Below are 19,135 nucleotides of genomic sequence, written 5' to 3'. Positions count from 1 at the left end.
ATACTTTAGAATAAATAAGCTTTTCCAGAGCACACTAACAATAGTTCCACGGTATCTTCCCATGGCTGCGAGTAACTACGCAGGTTGACCTACCACCTTATATGACATCCTCATTTCCCCAGTGATTTCCCAACAATCATGGGAGGTTAGAAACGGCAGGGACTTCAAAATGTCATCAAAGCCGCCCATCTGCCTTCAGATCCTGATGTCACTACACTACTGAGAGAAAACAACATCAGAACGAGACCTCATGACATGATCTCATTCATATCCAGGGCCTGGATAACATCATTTCCACTTTAAGTAAACACTAAAAAGGGAAGATTATCCAGACAGACAATCTTAGATGCACTATATTTGTGGAGTAAGGGACTGTAACCAGCAGGCCCAGGAAATCTGGCATTTGTTCGGAAAACACGTCTGGATTTTGAAAGGGCTCTGCCTAACACGTTCAGTGTATGCCCAGAGATCTTTGAGGAAGTGCACTCATAAAGAGGATATGACTGTGCTAGAAACTGTGATTGATCTACATTCATACTGCAACTCTCACTTAAAAGGGAAGTGAGTCCAGTTCCCCTTTGAAACAGCTTCTCAGAAGCACGTGGCCACCAACCCCTAGGAAAGCAGGGACATGAATGTTGTAGCAGTCTCGAAATTCCACTGTTTTGTAACGACCCTCCCTTTATCCATCCAAAGGGTGTGTGAGTGAGGGCAGAAAGGGTAGCAGTTGCAGGTGACAAAACTCTCTTGGAATTACAGAGCTCGTATTTAACAGAGCCTGGGGCATTTGTCCCATTTCAAAGAAGTGTTTCAAAATATTAATTAAAAGCTCTATGTTGGAGAACCCCTTTAAGGAGCACGGTTTGGGGGAGGAGAGCTGAGAAGAAAGTCAGTTGAAAATAGTTTGGAGCAATCTATTAACCAATCTACACCCTTCCACCATAGTTTCAGTTATCCCATTTATGAATTTTGAGTCTCCAGAAATTAAAAAAGACTCTTTCTCCATCGATCTAGGCAGATATCCATTTCATGAAGACTGCAGAAAGCTAGATAATGATAGAAATAATTGTGCTAATTTTGAAAAGAAAAAGGTTAAGTTTGATTATGGTAAATAGTAATGAAAACCGTGTGTTATTCAATGTAGTCACTAAAAGGATGGAAATGTTTTCAAATGTGATTCATTCCAACTGAAACAGGAAGGGAAGTAAAAACATGAGCATCTAACAAGGCAGTTAAACTGCTAGGTCAGAGCAACTCTGCCCCATGGGGAGGAAACTGTCCTCCTCCCTGTGGGAGCTGGACCCACTCAGTCCAGCCAGCAGTCTCTGGAGAAAGAGTCATTGTACCGCGCATGTGCATACATGCCTACACACCACACTTGCCCACGCATGCACGCACAAACAAGGGCGCACACACGACAGCAGCCAGCCAAAGCATGAAAGTGGGAAGGCTACATCAACCCCTTAAGAACCAGGGCAGCCAAAAGATATCCTTCAAGAAGGAAAGGAATCAAGAAAAAAAAAAACTTATGGATATCTTAGGTCAAAATGTTGTTGGAAGAGGGTTGGCCAGTTTCTGGATTCAGGGGTCCTGAGACAAAGAGCCTAAACGTCAGTAGGCACTTTGGGTAAGGAAGCCAGAGCAGACTTAGAAGGAAAGGGGATGAGGCCCTGCAGAAATAATACACTGCACACGTTCAAATGTGCATGCTACGCCTTGGGGATTTGCAACCTGAAGAAAATGGCCGAGTTATTTCTGAAGCTGGAAAAACGTACAGAAAACACATGCTTCTAAAAGGGGAGAGTCATGGAGTTAGGAGAAAGGGATGACCTTGGCTTCTATGAGTCTATGCTCCTACTTTACTTTCCTTAACCAGAAAAATACTTTTGTGTAATGATACATTTATCTTTTAATTTTTATTGAAATTCAATTTAATTTATATATACTGTGTTAATAGTTTCAGAAGTAGAATTTAGTGATTCATCAGTTACATATAACACCTGGTGGTCATTACATTAAGTGCCCTCCCTAATGACATCCTCCAATTATTCCACAATAGCCAAACTATGGAAAGAGTACAGATATCCATCAACAGATGAATGGATAAAGAAGATGTGAGATATATATATAAAGGAATATTACTCAGCCATCAAAAAGAATGAAATCTTGCCATTTGCAACGAAATGGATGGAACTAGAAGGTATTATGCTAAGCAAAATAAGTCAGTCAGAGAAAGACTATCTTATGAGTTCACCCATATGTGGAATTTAAGAAACAAGACAGATGAAAATAGGGGAAGGGAAGGAAAAATAAAATAACGAAATCAGAGAGGGAGGCAAACCATAAGAGACCCTTAACTCTAGGAAACAAACTGAGGGTTGCTAGAGGGGAGGTGGGTGGGGGATGTGTCATGATACATTTAAAGCCCATAAGCAGAAAAACCTAGCTGTGCAATAATCAGCAAGAGATACCAGAGAACATATACTCTCGCATTTGCCTCACTTCCTCGTGAGAGAAGCCACTGGCTCCACGTTATGGAAGAGTCAAATGCGTGTCATTTGTTTTAAGTTTTTCAAGATTTTGACTGAATCTAATCAAGGCATGAGGAAGGGAGTCAACTACTCCCGAGGCAGATACAGTCACAGTCTTGAGGGGCGCACACACCTAGACATCTGCTCCTGACTTGCTCTTGGCTCAGCCTCATGCCGGCAGCTGCACTGGCCACTCCCCCAGGGAGATCCCACAGACCCCCAGCCTTTGGTGCCAGCCCATCCTTCCCTGTGTCCCTCTCTCCCCTTCCTCTCCCCTTCTCCTCCCAACCTTCTCAGCCATTCTCTGCTAGACCTCCATTAGCGAAGTCATAGTCCTCACCTAGAATGTTCATAGTCCTTGCTGGAATATTTTGGCATATCCCTGCTTAAAAGAACTCTGTAACTCCCCTCCCATACAAGATGAAATCCAAAGCTCTCCAATGTGAACAAATAAACAAATCATAAAATGGGCAGAAGATATGAATAGACACTTTTCCAATGAAGACATACAAATGGCTAACAGACACATGAAAAAATGTTCAAAATCATTAGCCATCAGGGAAATTCAAATCAAAACCACGTGGAGATACCACCTTACACCAGTTAGAATGGCAAAAATTGACATGGCAAGAAATAACAATTGTTGGAGAGGATGTGGAGAAAGGGGATCCCTCTTACACTGTTGGTGGGAATGCAAGTTGGTACAGCCACTCTGGAAAGCAGTGTGGAGGTCCCTTAAAAAGTTAAAAATTGAACTACCCTATGATCCAGCAATTGCACTACTGGGTAGTTACACTAAGATACAGACGTAGTGAAGAGAAGGGCCATATGCACCCCAATGTTCATAGCAGCATTGTCCACAATAGCCAAACTGTGGAAGGAGCCAAGATGCCCTTCAACAAATGACTGGATTAAGAAGATGTGGTCCATATATACAATGGAATATTACTCAGCTATCAGAAAGAATGATTACCCAACATTTGCAGCAACGTGGACGGGACTGGAGGAGATTATGCTAAGTGAAATAAGTCACTCATTTACTCTACATATTTTTTAATTGTAATCATAATAGGTAAGAACTGGTTATACCACATTTTCAATTAACATTTTTGTGTGTAGCCCATATTTATAATGAATGTTATAATGATATGATAATTATGCTGTTTACCCATGAAGATAAACATTTTTCCACGTATTTTTTAAAATGTGTACTTTTTTCCCCTTGTGAACTATTCTTTCTCTAATCATCTCTTTGAGGCCTTAATAATTATCTTGTACATGTTATAGAACTCTTCCTTGGCTATTTCTGTGAATTTTTTTCTATTCTATTTCTCAATTATCTCACCCAGTAAGTGCCTAACATTGTGCTGAATACAAAATGGGTGTGACATAATATTGTCGATTAATCATTTTAAATTATTCACCCTACCAAGTGACGAAGGTTAGCATCACCACTGATAAGTCATATTGATATTGTGTATTCCTGACATGATGCGATGAGAAAGGCACTTCATCTCTATGGTATTCTTCCCCAAACTCCATCACCCCAGTCTAATCATGAGAAAATAGGAGACAAACTCCAGTTGAGGGACATTCTATGAAAACCTTAACCAGTACTCTTCATCAATGTCAAGGTCATAAAAGACAAGGGAAAACGGAGAAATTGCCACAGATTGGAGAAGACTAAGAAGATAATGACTAAATGCAACATGGTGTCCTGGAGTAGATTCTTTATAGAAAAGGAACATTAGTTGAAAAAGCCAATAAAATCAGAATAAAGTCTTAATACTATTGTACTAACATCAATTTCACAGTTTCGATCAGCATCATAGTTAGATAATATACTGACAGGAAGGGAAGCTGGTTGAAGGGTATATGGGAACTGCCTGTGCCACCTTCCCAACTCTTCTATAAATCTTGTTATTTCAAAATAAAAAGGGTTTTTTTTTTCTTTAAATGATTCACTCTGGATACATGACTAGAGTCACTTCACAGAAGGTCACGTTTTTACCCAACACAACCTTAGCTCTTTCATCAACAACTTCAAATGACAGAATAAAGGAACTGTTTACTGGCTTCATAATAAATGAGAAGATAGCTAAGACCCAAGCAAGTATGGTGTATTGGATGTGCGTTTGCCAAGTTGGAAGAGAGATCAGAAACATAATTAGGTCATTAAGACAGGTCGAAATCACCTTTCTAAGGCAGGAGAAGTAGACCAGACAAGCTAAAGACAAGTTCCCCCAAAGCAGCATGGTGTGCTGGAAACAGCCAGGTTCTGAAGCTGACCCCTGGCACGGCCCATCTCCGGTTGGTTGGGGACCTGAGGAAAGTAAACAACCTTCCAGAGTCTTGGCTTCTTCAAACTTGAAGTTGAAATAGTAACATTTCTTTCATGGGGCTCTAGTGTAGGGGTCAGCAAACTTTTTCCATGAGACAGGAAATATTTTATGTTTGGGGTCAGATGAGCTGTGTGGCAGGTGTTCAACTCTGCCAACGCACCTTGGAAACAACCATAGACAATACAGAGTGGCCAGGGTCTTAAAGAAGATCTTCACTGGGGAGGAAGAAGAAGAAGGAAGAGGAGATTGATAACTTTCATATGCCACAGAATTCCCCCAAACCAATGCCAGGATGGTGGCAGAAGTAGTGTTGCGTACAGAGCCCTCTATTTCTAAATGCAATATGGTTCATGTATTAGCACCCTGGGAATACAGGAGCTGTAACATGTGTTTGCTCTACTATTTTAAAATAGTCAGTACAATTACAGGAGGAAAATAGATGGGATGGATGGAACTCGAAGGACATATTACTTGCATAGATAGGAAGCTAGTGCCTTGTACAAAGCAGGTGAAATGCACTGATGTGTAAGTAAACTAATGTGTTAACTACAGGCAGTGACTAAAACATCTGGCATAATCCAGAAGACATGCTGTGCTACATAGCAATAATAAGTTAGCCACATAGAACATGTGAAAGATAGAATAGATTGAACTTATTATCTTAAAAGGGTGGTAGAACAGACAAGTGTTACCAGTAGATAAAATGGAGCACAAAGATCAAGTCATAAGATTCAGATCAATGAAACCTCCAGGCCAATAGCTTTTTCATCCCTAAACTGGCCACTCACTGATGATATCCATTATGGTCCCATTCTGGCCCATATGTGCTCTGCCCTCAAAAAACACACATTAAACCCACAACCACCATATTATTTCTATAACAAATTACCACAAAACCTTGCAATTTAAAAGAACTAAATTTATTACCTTACAGTTCTGGAAGTCAGAAGTCTAATGTAGGTACGACAGGGCTATAACCAATGTGTCGATATGCCTTCATTACCTTATGGTGGCTCCAAGGAAGAATTTGTTCCCTTGGTGTATTAGTTTGCTAGGGCTGTGTAACAAAATACCACAGACTAGGGACTTAAACAACAGAAATGTACAGCCTCACAGTTCTGGAGGCTGGAAGTCCAAGATTAAGATGTCAACAGTTAGATTCCTTCTGAGGCCCTTGAGGAAAGGATTTATTCCAGATCTCTCCCTATTTTATAGATGGCCATCTCCTTCTTGTAATTTCACATCATAATTTCCTTTGTCCTTGTTTGTTCCCAAATCTTCCTCTTCTTATAAGGACATCAGTCATATGGGATTAGGGGCCACCCTAGTGACCTCATTTTAACTTAATTTCTTCTGCAAAGACCCCATCTCCACACATGGTCACATTCTGAGGTACTGGAGGTGAGGACTTCAATATATGAATTCAACAGGGGTGAGGGACACAATTCAGTCCATTAACACTAGGCTTTTCCAAATTCCAGAGGCCACCTGCATTCCTTGGCTCATGGCTCCTTCTTCCATCTTCAGAGCCAGCAGTGTAGCATCTTCAAACACACATCTATCTCCCTGACTCTGCTTCCATTATCACATCTTAACTCTGACTTCCCTGCCTCCCACTTTCCCCAAAAGGCCCCTTGCCATTACATTGGGCTCACCAGATAATCCAAGATAATCTCCCCATCTCAAGCTCCTTTATCACATCTGCAAAATTCCCTTTGCCAGGTGGGGTTACATATTCACAGTTCTAAGGATAAGATGAGGGCCTCTTTGGGGGCCAGCATTCTGCCTAAAACAGTCACTCAGCATTTTAATTGGTGACCTACAGCTATTGTCAGGTATCTTCCCAGTACATCAAACGTGTACTGGTTAAAGTACCTCCTACTTACTGATCCCTTGTTTAACCTCAGCTCTAGTTCTTATAACTACATCGTTGGCAGGGAAGGCTGATTCAGCAGAGAGTCAAAACTCAGCCCAGGATTCTAGAATCCTGGAAGGATGGTCCTTTCATCTCACAGGCACTGGACCACAGTACATTCATTACTCCATCAATTTCTTATTGCTTTTCACGGTAAGTTTTGAATTTTTTTGTAAACCATGTGATTTGAGCATCTCATTTTGGTCTGTGAACACTTCTGTTCCATGTCAGCTAGGATAGCTTGCCTGGTGGGGTATTAGAGGTTACCAATACATCAAGGTCATTTTCCACACGTCATCAGCTTTCATACAGAAGCAGACTTTTTAGTCAAGAGACATGCTGAAATTTGATGGAGGAGGGTAAGGTCTAGGATGTGGGGCTTGGGCTCAGAGAGGGTAGTCTTGGGTAGAACCCAACAATGAGCAGCCCACCGTCCATGAAGTTCTCAGCATCAGAGGACCGGGGGGTGACAGAGCATCCACTATCAAGGAGAAGGACACTGTAGGCCAACTTCCCCTAAGCACGTTGCCCAGACCAGCCCTGCTTACACAGTGCCCGGGGCTCATGGCAGGCCAGATTCCAGGAGCATTGTGTCAACTTGCTTTGAGGCAGTTAGACACACCAATGAACTTGGAATAATGTGGGAAATCTGACAGCCAGGACATGAACAGGAGGGCAAGGAAAGGAACAGTGAACAGAACTCCTGTTTCCCCTTTAGTGTTGTCTCTGAGCTATGACTTTCATAATTTGTGGAATCCAAAGCAGAAAAAGAATGTCAAAAGATTCGTACATACATAGGTTTAAAAAAAACTTTCTGCCTTTTTCCAAATATCAAAATACCAAAAACAGAAATATTCCAGATTTCAAAACGGAAATACATGCTTAATTTAATTTTTAAAAAAGGAATGCCNTTTGAAAAACATTAAGAGGTGTTCTTCTTATACCAAATGCTGAGTCTAGAAATAGATTTTTACTTCAAAAAGACTTTAAAAAGTTAAATGAATATCCTTTTCATTCAATGTCAGTCTTTTAAAAGTTAAAAAAGAGAGAGAGCTTTTCCCAATAGTAATTATCACTGGACTGCTTTCAAACCCCTACATTTTGGATTTCTTATTAAAACGGAATAAAATGTGTCCTGCCTAGTGAAAGAATATGGAGAGTTACAAGGACCATGCCAAAAACCCTTCCCTTTAGATTCCAAAGCAGGATAAGCCTGAACACATGTGGGTGTGTCATCTACGTTGAGCCCACCACAGAGACTGGAATCAAGAGTTTCATTGAGCAATGGGCATCATTAATAATGCATAGACGACCGCTCACCAGTCTCTCCAAGTGACAGAAGACATATAAACCTTATGAAGCTCAGTAGAGCTTCATACCCTAGCCTTATAAAAAGCAGCCTTTTCTGGTAGAAACCTTCATAGTTAAGCTTTCAGGAAATTAATGATACAAGTATAAGGCAAGGAGAAAAATAGCTTATTTCCAAAGCGGAACGATCTAGGTTTCCTGCCACTGACATTGTTTTATATGAAGAGATGCTATGTGAGAAATACTTGGCAAAATGCAGATACAACCCTAGTTTCAGAGCTCCCTAATCTGACCCTGAATTGACAACCAAAAGAATAAAGAATTCTTCCTGAGAAAGGTTGCATTTGGCTTCCATATCAAGAATACATTTGTTCTCCCCTTAATTCCAATTACAGATATTTATTCTAAAGAATTAATCAGAGATGTGAGGGAAAAATGCATATATAACAATATTTAGTTCAGCATCAACTCTGAAAGTAAAGAATTTGAAACAACGTAAGTGTCCATCAGTAGGAAAACAATCAAATAAAGTGAAGAAGGTAAAAACTGGAATAATATACTGCCTTTAAAAACAGGGTTTTTGAAGACTATTTAATGCTGTGGGAGTATGCCCAGGGTATAACGCAATATGGAAAGAAGGATATAAAATCATAAATACTGATTTCAATTTTGTCTCTAAAACGGTTAGAATTATTATTTTCATGATACTTTGCTGTTTTTTCCAAATTTTCTACAATGGAAAAGTATCACTTCCATAACCCGGGGCGGGGGGGAGAATATATTATTCAAAGAAATGGATTTATCCAAAGAAAACTGCCCCTTTCCAGCGCTACTATTTTTACAGTAGCCCAGAGCATGGATGGAGAGATGAGTACAAGGAAGGCTCCCGCCACCACACCCTCCAAACTGTTTCCACCCAAGCCCCTGCAAGGCTTCCCCCTGGTTAAGACGGCGTCTACACCCCCAGGGGAAACACTACTGCAGCCGCTCTAGAGAACCAGCCCAACTATAACTTTATGGTTACACTGATGGTTCAAAGTCTGACCACAAAGCAGTGTTAGCAGTGAGTTCTGTCTATTCAACAACAGACGGATCCCGCCCTCCATTCCTGATATTCACAGATAAGCAGTTCAACAAACGCGCCATCCGCCCAAACAAGACTTGCAGGGTTCCCGCACTGTGTGATGACACATAACGCGATGTCCAAGTGTGTGTGCAACATGTGGGGGAGACAGGAGACGGAGAGAGGTGGGGGAAGGGGAGGGGTGGCAGAAAAAGACAGGAACGACTGAAGTCTGCGCCTGGCTAATCTAAAAAGTCTGAAAAGTCACTAACCATAAAATCAGTTAGCATCTCCAGGATGGGGAGGAACACATCTCGAACCCTGGCTAAAAGGAGAATAGCCCCTCTGTTTCTTCTTCCAGCCACTCAACATGAACGTCACCAGCTTTGTCTTATGCTTCTGTGCACACAGTAGTCTAGAGCACTTGAAACTGGTGCCCAGTAAAAAGGGAGCATTGAGTTGTTCTTTCAACAGGATTGCCTAGCCTGACTGCATGCATAGTCATCTGCATGCATTAACAAGTACACGGAATAGTGGAGATCTGGCATGGGTATAGAGAGCCATCTAGTGGCCGCTTGGGTAAAAAACAGGGCAACACGGCCTACACAGGAAGCAACGTGTCCTCTTCTACCTATGACAGTATTTTGTATTTTATTTGATAAATAATTACTAAGCACCTAATGTGTCCTAGGAACCAAGCTAAGTTTGGGGAAATGCAGGATCAAGACCCAAAAAAAGGAAGAATTTCTCACAATTTGTAAATATATCTCATTAGAAAATATCTCCTTTTGTTGTCTCTGTTTATGAAAGACAAAACAAAATCCCACGTTCAAAACAAAACATCCCGGGGCGCCTGGGTGGCACAGCGGTTAGGCGTCTGCCTTTGGCTCAGGGCGTGATCCCGGCGTTATGGGATCGAGCCCCACATCGGGCTCTTCTGCTATGAGCCTGCTTCTTCCTCTCCCACTCCCCCTGCTTGTGCTTCCTCTCTCACTGGCTGTCTCTATCTCTGTCAAATAAATAAATTAAATTAAAAAAAAAAAAAACCATCCCTTGGAGGAAAAGCAGGTTATTTGCTTTCCTCTTTCAAGGCAAGTATTTTCCAAAAGCTCTAGAAATTGAAGAATATTCTATGTCGGTAATTCCAAATTTGCAATACAGGCAACAGTCTTTTTCTTTGATTTTTGTAACAATTTCCCCATATTCCCTCTCCCAACCCAGAGGGCTGAGCAATATAGAAATATTGCTTTTAAGGTGATTGTAAGTGAGTTTTATTCAGATAATTTTAGAAATTACTTCCATAACATTCTTTAGGTTCATTGGTTCAAATATCAGGCTCACAAACTCACTAAAAGCAAATATCAACTGCAAAATTCTAAATTTCAGTCCCCATAATACTATCAATAATTTGTGTACAGAAACTTTTCTATGCTAAGAATGGAAAAGTAGGGGCACCTGGGTGGCTCAGTTGTTTGAGCGTCTGACTCTTGGTTTCCACTCAGGTCATGATCTCGGGTCATGAGATCATCCCCACGTCAGGCTCTGTGCTGGGTGTGGAGCCTGCTTGGGATTCTCTCTCTCCCTCTCTCTTTGCCCCTTCTCTCCCTCCCTCCAAAAAATAGAAACGTATTTGTGTGTGTGTGTGTGTGTGTGTGTGTGTTTAATCCTTGACTACCTATCACCACTAAGAAATAATATATGGAAATTCTGGGCTGTATTTCATTTTCAATTATATCATAATATATTGCATATGTAAATGGCACATTGCAAATCACACCATAATATGTTCCTTTTATGTTATAAGGGAAAGAAAATACTTTAATTTCTGTGCACTGAGCACTGGAGAGGTTTGTGAGCACTCTTAAGGAAAAAGGGTCAATACCTTTCTTCCAGGGAAGGTTGATGACAACACACATCACCAGATCTTCTAAGACCCAGCGAGGCAAAGCAACTCAACTGAAGGCTTATCTTCTGGATTGTTGGTGAATAAGAAATACAGGATATGCCATTTATTTTAAAACCAAAGACTAAGAAACATGAAATTATTCTGCAAATACGGTAAGTGAAAATAGGCTTCAGTTCTACATTATGCACATTCCTGGGACAGATGTGATGGGATGGGAGATCAGGGAGAGAGTATATGAATGAATGTGGGCCTTACCGTGTGCCATGTGCCCTGAAGACAGCATGCCTGTCTCCGGAAAGATCTCAACCCTGTAGGTTAAAAGGACAAGTTAAATTTTAATTTAAAAATACAATACACTGGGACACTGGGGTGGCTCAGTCCGTTGAATGTCTGTCTCTTGACTTCAGCTCAGGTCATGATCTCAGGGCTGTAAGACTGAGCCCTGCATCAGGCTCTGTGCTGGGCGTGGAGCCTGCTTGAGATTGTCTCTCTCCCTCTTCCTCTCCCCTTTCCCATACCTGGCTCACTCTCCCTAAAAAAACAAAAAATCATTTTTAAAAAATGATAAACTGTTGCTACTGATACCCTCCTGTCCTCCCTCATTTCCTTCCCAAATCATCAGGGTCTGTTCCATGAAGCCTCCCACCACCCTCCAGCCCAGAGCAGGGCATACACGGAACCAGCTGAAACTTGGTGACTTGTTTCACAGCCCTGCTTCTGTAGGCCAGCAACCCTGGAACAGCTCTTTCCAGACCTGCACGACAGTGGCCCTGTGGCACGTGCCCACCTGCAGAAAAGCCAGGGTGGGGGGCACACATTTCCTGCCTGCCACAGCCCTTTCTTCTCAGCCTGGTATAGTCAGGGCTCTGGAACAGCTCTCCTGCCACCCTCTCCTTCCTCATGGTTCTGAATACCAGCACCATGCCAAGCTGAGCCTGCAGAGGGGATGAACTGGGGTCAAACAGGTTTGACCCCACACATGCTCACACACACACACGCACACTCACACACACATACTTGTACGTCTTCCCATCTCACTACACACACAGGTCTTTATAGTGACCATTTTATGAGACAAATGAATAAAAGTCAACTACTGTTATAAAGCCAAGCTTGCTCACCCCTGATGTAGAAAATCTTGGCTGCCCGAAGAGGAGGCCCGGTCAATAGTGCCTGGTCAGAAGAAAGGACTGTGTGCTTCCAAATAAAAAACACCCAGAGAAATTACAAAGAGAATCACGGTAATTAATCAAATTAGAAGACTTAGAGTGAAAGATAGAGAGGATTTTAGAGAAATCCTTCAGACAGGATTTCCCTGGTGCCTGCATTCACGACCACGGACGTACATCCATGTTGGGACAGACCAGCAGCCCAGGCGCACCAGCATCAGGCAGCCCCAGCTCTCCCCCAGTCAGGACGGTCATGCTGCCCACCTCCACGCCTGCACCCACACCCCTCAGCCTGGCAGCCTGCCGTAGGGTGGCCATCGCCTCCATAGCCCAGGACGGACCTGGTTTACACCTGTTGACCTGGCGTACGTATTGTTAGCATCCTCGTTAATTCTGAAAAGAGTCCCAGTTTGGATAATAAATTTCATGGCCACTTATTTTGGGGGACCTTTCTCCCCACAAACATACCTTTCCTCTCTGCTCACTTGCCGTCTGCTGCAGCATGGGACGTTGGCACTCGTGTGTTCCCAGGAGTGTGCCCTGGCCATCTCCACGGTTCACAGGGGCCAGTGGGGACGCCTTCTAGACCATGCACTGGTCAAAAAAGGTAAACAGCTCACATATGCCTTCTGCTCTCTCCCTTCATCCTTCAAACAGAAGGAACAGGAATCACATCAGATCTTCACGTGCAAGTACATTCAACAGGAGGGACAATCTAATGTATTGGGTCCTCTCAACTGATCCATATTAGAAAGTAATTATCTGTAAGTTACGGAAGATACTCAGTCATAAGTAATAATTTGTGAGACCTTTCAGAGAGCTTTCACTCAAAATGTAAATGGGAAGAAATTCAGTAACATCATTATGTGCTCCTAACCATTAGTGACTCAGGAAGGCAGCAGAGCAGAGCTCAGATGAACACCGGAACTGACATGTACATGTAAATAAGTCTAATTCATAATGTCACCATCACTCTGCCAACTGTGGCCGGGTACCTCCCACCGCATGGCGGACACCCAGCAAGTGTTTGCTGACTCAGGTACTCCCAGAAGGGAGCCCACTGCTCCCACCATGTTTGCAGGCAGCCTCACCAGGGTGGCAAGCTCGGCAGCCAGTCGGACAAACCTCTCTCCAAAACCTGGCTCCTGCCTTTTAACCCTTCGACTTCAAACAGTCTCTGGACCATGCTCCTTACTCTGGGAAGTTGAGCTAACAGTACCGACCCCATAGCACCCTTAATAGAGCACGCTGAAAGTGTCGAACACAGTGCCTGGCATCTAGTAAGCCTTAAGTCCTTATTTTTATCTGATAAATACACGTCGTGTGTATTAAACGCCAGGCCCTATTCTAAGCACTTTACAGATATTAATTTATTTAATCTTCGAAACAACTCCCCGGTGGAGATTCTGGGTATTAGTACTAACCCCATTTTACAGATGAAAACTGCCCAGGGTCCCACTGGCCACCATCCAATCAGTCTGGCTGCAGAGTCTGCCCTCTCCACCACTGCGCTAGGCTGCTGTTCTACTTGGCTACATCTGTTGGGCCCAACATGGAACCATGAGAGCCCACTGAGCCTCAACGGGGCTGAGGTGGAAGCCCTCGGGTAGCATCTGGCATGTACACTTGGCCACAAGGACAGCCGCTGTCACCGTGACACACCAGGACGGTGACCCGCTGAGATACTTGATAGCCAGATCATTCCAGCTTAACCCCAGATGGGTCCTGCATTGTCTTCTCTTACTTTGGAAAAAAATGCCTTCTCTTTGTTTTCTCCTTTGCGCTGATCTGAACCGCCTGGCGGAGAAGATGAATCCAACACCAAAGGGTTCTCCAGGTAAAGAACTCATGCCAAGTTATTCCTTCAAAGGGGAAGCATTTTAAAGGATTCTGCTGCTTTCATTTTTAGAAAGGACACATCACTCAAACCGCACTGTAGAAATACATGGAGTTGGAAAGCACCGTTTACTGACACCCTTGAGCTCACTCAGGAGAGTTATGTTCCCCAAAAAAAGACAAAAGGGAACCCTAACCTCCAACACCTCCGAGTGTCGCCTTATTTAAAGACAGGGTCTTTACAGAGGTCATCTAGTTAAAATGAAGTCGTTAGGATGGGCCCTAATGCAAGAGGACTAGTGTCCTTATGAAGAGGGGAAATGTGGACCCAGACAGGGACACACCCAGGGAAGACGATGTGACAAGACAAGAAGAAGACAGCCATCTACAAGCCCCAGAAAGAGGCCTGGAACAGCGGCTTTCCCCATGGCTCTCAGAAGGAACCAGCCATGCTGGCACATTGATGTCAGGCTTCTGGCCTCCAGAACCAGGAGAGAACAGAATCCTATTCCAGAAGCCATGAGGGTGTGGTACTTTGTAAGAGCAGCCCAAGCAAACTAAGACAGATTTGGTAGCAGGTTTCTGAACTCGGACAAAGAACAGAGGGGCACCCAAGAGACACGCATATGAGCAGATGTTCAGTGAGACAAGGGGCAGAGACAGGAACCGGTGCCCCCAAGGGAGCCAGCAGATTCCTGTGCTTGGCTGTGGTGGTGGGTGGGTGTTCACATGATCTGAGCACTGAGGATCACTTGTCCAGCAGAGCCAGGAGCAGTCCCCCTATGGTCCCCATCAGCACCCCCTGGCCACCCAGCCCACGGCAGGCAAGCCCCTTGCTCTAGCCCTTGCATGTAGAACCCTGTCTCTTTATGTGACTGGCCTGTAGGTCTGTTGGTGCCTACTTGATTCTGATCTGGGTCAGCTCCTAGAAGGGACAGGCAGATGGTGATGTGGGTTGTCCTCCGTTTAGATTCACCCTTCACCTAAATGGCAGAGGTATAGCAAATGGAGCCAGTTGAACCAGAGGGTGTTACCCTGTAAAAGGAGAACACCTTCTCCAAAAGTCCAGTCTGCCTTTGTCCTTGACCTCAAGCCTTGCCTAATAATATGTAACAATATGTAACATATTGTCCTGTGTGCCCCCAAAGCCTCTGTGCTGCCTCTGACCCCCTGTCTGACCAACACACCAGTCTGTACTTTTAAATCCTAACGCTCTGCATCCTTGGTGATTCCTGATGCCATGAAAGAGAAGACACATACAGGGGTTTGCGGCTGGTTTGAGCTCTGGAAAATACTGCATTACATTCAACACCAGCTTGAGCTGAGCCCTCCAAATTTGGAGGAATCACCTCTCTTACTAAAGTTTAATCACTTCTATGACCTACAAAAAAAAAAAGAGAGAGAGAGAGAGAGAATGTACAGGATGTAAGTAAGAAAGAAAAGAGGCAGTATCATATATCTGACTACAGTTTTCGTAATATAAAATATGTAGATCTGGATTCCCTTCAAACATCTCTCATCCTGTAGATGAAATATAGATGCCCTTATTTTTAATAAACAAAGGGGAAAAGGATCCTTTAGGTGATGCTGGCTTGGAAGCCTGAAATCTCGAGCCATGCCTAGGATCAAATAATCTTAAATTAACCACTTAAAGTCTTAACAATTCCTAGTGTAGTCAAAGAATATTTAATAACATGAGGGACACATCTGTACATAAATATTGAAAGGAAGGACACGGGATTCAAAATTATATATAATGTAACATATATATATGCACACACAATGATCTTACATATGCATTGAAAAAAAAAGGAAATACTTCAAATAATGACATTTATAGCTGAGTAATAGATCCCAGGTAATTTCTGCACTTTCATGTATTTTCCAAATTTACTATAAAATGAGTTTGCAGGGCGCCTGGGTAGCGCAGTCGTTAAGCGGCTGCCTTCGGCTCAGGGCGTGATCCCGGCGTTGTGGGATCGAGCCCCACATCAGGCTCCTCCGCTATGAGCCTGCTTCTTCCTCTCCCACTCCCCCTGCTTGTGTTCCCTCTCTCGCTGGCTGTCTCTATCTCTGTTGAATAAATAAATAAAATCTTAAAAAAAAAGAGTTTGCATTACTTTCTTCATCAGAGAAAAATATTCTAGTATCCCAACCATTGATCAATAATACATATACTTTATAAGTATGGGAATACTGATTACTTTTTACATGCAAGAGACGTTAACCCATTAGGTAACATTTTATAGCCAAACTCAAAAGTCGTTACAGACTGTGTACCAGAACACCCAGAAGGCACAAAATACACACCTGTGATCAAAAATTAAAGAAAATACATGAGTTGTTATTTGAGCAAGGATAGCTTTCAGTACCTGACTGTTTCTGTTTGCTACTAGAAATATACCCTCTTCACTAATGTCCTCCTTTGCTTTCTGTAGGTGTATAAAATGACAGCTTAGGTGGAAATCAAACCGAGTTCAAATTACCAATACTATGTGTGCGGCTGGAGGTCAGAATTGCCTTCATAAAGAGTCCTGAGGCACAAAATGAATTTCTATTTATTCAGCATTCTACCTCCAATCTCAGCTAACAAAAACAAGGAGAAAAAAGCAGAAATTAAGATTGTAAGCGTCACAATGACACTATGCGTGTGTCCTCAGGAAGACATTTCAGCTGAGAGATAAAAAGCTTCCAGATGCTTTTCTCTGTGAGCTTCTGGCAACCATAGATATTCTTAGACTGGGGATGTGCTCATTACCAGCCCATGGACTCCAAAACTGGGAAGGACTCAATGTGAAAGGATGAGCTTGAGGGCAGGTTTGTGGAACCAGAGCTAGGGACAGGGAACTCAACTGCACTCTAACAGAAATCATCCTGGTTTATGCTTCTGAAGTTAATTTAACCTAAAAATACATTCTTCTTTAAATATGAAGCACATGGGTCTATAATGGGTATCCTGCCTGGCTTCCCTTCATCTTCTATAACAAACTCAGCCTAAATGCTCTCTGCCTAGTCCCTAATCAATTCTGGCCAAGCAAGCAGGAATGCAATGGCAAAGAGCTCCAGTACATCCCCGCCCAGTCCTCTCCCCATCCCCTGTGTCACCAGACATCCATGAGACATTGTTCAAAAGTGGCAGCGGTTTCTAGAGGGAAAAAAAAAAATTACTTACTTGCAGAAAAGGTCCAAGGAGGGAGTGGTTCATGTTTTGTGTTGCTTTCCAGACCTAACCCCCTTGGGTCTTTGCCTAACAGAAAAGAAAGAATGAAATATTCTGGGAAATATCAGCAGTGGAATCATTAACTCTTAGGCACAGTGTCCTAGAGACCCACCCTTACAGCTCTTCAGACAGGAAATAACAATACCATTTCAGGAAATAGCAATGAACTTAGTAACTTAGCATTTCCTGTAAAGAGGGTAGAGGAAGAGAGAAATGACATGTTAAACTTGCAAAACTTGCAGGGTCTCACATGTACCAATTCTTACTTATGTAAAGGCTTCAAAAGTCAACCCCAACGGGAATACTGAAACGTCACCAGTTGAGATGAACGTACTTATGGAATATAGTTCTGTCACACTGATCCTTCCAAATGCCATCCAAGTTTCCCACAAGGATTTTGGAATATGTCATATAAACCAACAATGGCTCGACAGTAGATATTTTTGTTGCGTTGAAGGGTTTCTCATTCAGGTAAGGATCAGACAAAAGCCTTAAACAACTGTTTTAAACCTGTCTGCCTTTTTTAATGGAAGTCTTCATTTACAAAGGTGAAGTATGCTGTTTTTCATGACGGCTTTGTTGCCACCAACAGAAATTCAAAGTAGAGCTCTGAAGGTGAATCAGGTGGGATTACCTACATGCTGTTCTTGGAATTCAGCTCAGCTTCTGGAAGAATTGCCAACTATTCTCATATTCTGTTTTCCCGGACAACGTAGTCTATGTTCAACAGAAAGCCATGAAATTCCAAAGCAGCCATTCGACACAGCAGACCCTGTCCTGTCTCTATGCAGGACACAGCTACATTTGAGTCCACATCTTAAAGAAATAACATTATCATCATGTAAACTGGAATAGTTCCAGGAAGCAGGCGTTTGTATTCCTGCCTTGCGTTTCACTGAAACCAGGACACGGAGCTCATACTTGCAGACAAAATCAAATTGGCTTTGACCCTCACTCCTACCAAGTTCACTGACACTCCAGGAAGGCAGAGAGTTGCCAGGACGAAACCAAAGAACCTTCTGGCAACCCTCAAATCCTGCTCCTGATAGTGACATATACCAAATGAGCCTGAGAAATGTAATTCATCTGAGGAATGCACCTGGAAAACAGCAATATTATATCCACCAGGGGAACAGTGTTCCTGGGGATTAGTGTGAGCTCTGAAACTTGAGGCCCCTGGTGCTTTCATAATTGCTATCCCAATTAATGTAACTGCAGATACCGTTCTTCTGTTCCCAGTTACAACTGTGCCCTGTTCCCCTGAAGCCCACAAAGCCATTTGCTTCAATACTTGCCTCTGGGTGGGAGTCTCAAGGCTGACGACCCTTCACATTAACCTATCATCTACCTACTGTACAAGCGTGCTTTCTTTGCATTTCAGTCATACCCCTGACCTTGGAGGGGATGGTGTAAAGGGGAATGCCTGATCAACTTTCCATTTATAAACCAATTATTTTACTATTGGCACCTTCATTCTGAAATCACTGACAGAAAATCTTTTACAAAACAAAATGTAATAAATGAGAAATCGATCGGATTTTTTAAAGTTTGCTTTGAACTCAGCCATTAACAAGAGATGTCCTTTAATAAGAAAAGTCTCTCTGTAGAAGTTAGTCCACATCAGAGGCCAGCGGTGCCTCTGCTGAGGGAGATGTGGCCACATCCAGTCAAGGCATAGAACCTCTTTTTCATTCATTTGTAATTGAATTAACAACGAAGCTATTTTTCTACCTAAAAAGGGGGAAGGATACTTTCATGTAAAACTGCACCAAAAGTTCATGCAATGTCAATGAAGGACAATATTTTCTGCTCCCACTGCAGATTCGTTGACCTATGACCCTCCCA

General features: G+C 42.8%; 1 long non-coding RNA gene across 6 annotated transcripts in view; it reads right to left on the bottom strand.

Annotated features, from left to right (window-relative positions):
- The window catches only part of LOC121100388, a 116,758-nt gene extending 98,356 nt beyond the window's left edge, over nucleotides 1–18,402 (bottom strand). Inside the window, exons 1-4 of one of the 6 annotated variants that reach the window (XR_005832120.1) lie at nucleotides 17,243–18,402; nucleotides 12,703–12,881; nucleotides 12,187–12,262; nucleotides 11,321–11,373 (exon numbers count right to left, since the gene is read on the bottom strand). This is a non-coding gene — a long non-coding RNA (uncharacterized LOC121100388). The remainder of the gene's footprint in view (nucleotides 1–11,320; nucleotides 11,374–12,186; nucleotides 12,263–12,702; nucleotides 12,882–17,242) is intronic. The other 5 variants (XR_005832116.1, XR_005832118.1, XR_005832119.1 and 2 more) reach the window with 5 other exon arrangements.
- Between the last annotated feature and the right edge of the window lie 733 nt (nucleotides 18,403–19,135).

This window comes from Ursus maritimus, unplaced genomic scaffold, assembly GCF_017311325.1.
Source record: "Ursus maritimus isolate PB19 unplaced genomic scaffold, ASM1731132v1 scaffold_4, whole genome shotgun sequence".
In the NCBI taxonomy this organism is placed as follows: domain Eukaryota; kingdom Metazoa; phylum Chordata; class Mammalia; order Carnivora; family Ursidae; genus Ursus; species Ursus maritimus.
Note: the sequence above shows the minus strand (reverse complement) of the source record. Positions and strands in the feature narration are given on the sequence as shown.